The following is a 1,523-nucleotide window of genomic DNA, read 5'->3' on the forward strand; positions in this document are numbered from 1 at the left end:
AGTTAAGCACACAGCTGAAAGTGGTAGGTTTTGCTTGAAGTTTGTCCCTCATCACTGGACACCTCTTAATATTATTCACACTACTCCTGCAATTAGCTGAATATGCATCCTCACCCACTAGCAAAAAGCAGGGAAATACTCTCTGAATAAATTTCACCTACAATGTTCTGCATTTGAGGACATTAGGCAAAGGACATAGCACTGTCCTGGTTTGAATGTCTCCTCCAAAACTCATGTTGAAATTTAATTGCCATTACAACAGATTTAAGAGGTGGGAGTTGCCATTAATGCTGGAAAGATGGCGGAGGAAGAGCAAGTAGAAAAGATCCCCTTGGTTCCAGAAAATCTCCTGGAAAAGAAGAAGGCTTATCAAGCCCTCAAAGCCACCCAGACAAAGCAGGCACTTTTGGCAAAGAAGGAGAAGAAAGTAAAAGAGATCAAATTCAAGCAACTGGAATCTTTCCTTCATAATTCCTGGTGACAGCAGAGTGACAACGTGCACATGAACCCGCTAGAAATGAAACTTAGGGAGCAGCTGATGAACATTCCTTGGCCTTGGCTGTCTGCTTCCAAAGTACTGAGGTGAGTTTACTAGTACAGAAAACCATTGCAAGATGTCATCTGAAGAAGTTGTTCAGGGGTGTCTTTGTTAAAGCCACTCTACGAAACCTCAGAATCTTGCTGATACTGGAGCCTCATGTGACCTGGGGATTTCCAAATCTGAAGTCCATCTGGGAACTCATTTTGAAACGTAGACAGGCCAAGCTCAAGAATAAGACCTTCGCTCTGATGGACAGCACTGTGATCTGTGATTGAGGAGCACCTGGGCAAGGTTGATGTTATTTGCCTGGAAGATCTCATTCACAAAATCGCCTTCGCAGGGGCGCATTTCTAGATCGCCTTCTTCTTGCGCCCTTTCCACTTCTCTGTGGCCCAGCACGCTACCAGGACCAGGGTGGGCTTCCTTAAGGAGATGGACTTACCTGGCTGTCTGGGTGAATGCATCAACCAGCTCATCCACCAGCTGAAATAGTTCCAGAATATCAAAGCGCAGTGCCTTAAAAGCATGAGTTTCTTTTAGGAACTGTTGTCAAATATCTTCAAAGAAGACGATTCTCTGCCTTCAGAGACTGGACAAGTGATAGACTCTGGTCATAGCTGGCACTTCTCACCACTGCCCAGTTTCAAGGGAAAGTTCTATTGTTTTCCACATTGTCTTCTGCTGCTGCTGAAATCAACACATGCTGTGGACAAAAGGAAAAAAAAGGAGGTGGGGTCTCTCAGGAGTGATTAGGTCTCTTCTCATGAAAGTATGTTGGTGATCACACGAGCAGCTTCCTGATAGAAAGGATGAGTCTGTTCTGATTTCATTCCTTCTGTCTCACGCATGCTCACTTGTGCTTGTGCCGTATTAGGACAAAGCAGGAAGTTCCTCGCCAGATGTAGCTCCTCAATCTTGGCTGCCCGAGCCTCCAGAACTGTGAGTTGAATGAACCTCTATCACTTGTAATTTACCCAGTCTG

The 1,523-nt window shown here is 45.0% G+C and overlaps 1 pseudogene; it reads left to right on the forward strand.

The window, feature by feature from the left end:
- Nucleotides 1-298: 298 nt before the first annotated feature.
- Nucleotides 299-1,033, forward strand: LOC102010813 (annotated as a pseudogene).
- Nucleotides 1,034-1,523: the final 490 nt, after the last annotated feature.

This window comes from Chinchilla lanigera, unplaced genomic scaffold (genome assembly GCF_000276665.1).
Source record: "Chinchilla lanigera isolate Chin_1 unplaced genomic scaffold, ChiLan1.0 scaffold00020, whole genome shotgun sequence".
NCBI lineage: Eukaryota > Metazoa > Chordata > Mammalia > Rodentia > Chinchillidae > Chinchilla > Chinchilla lanigera.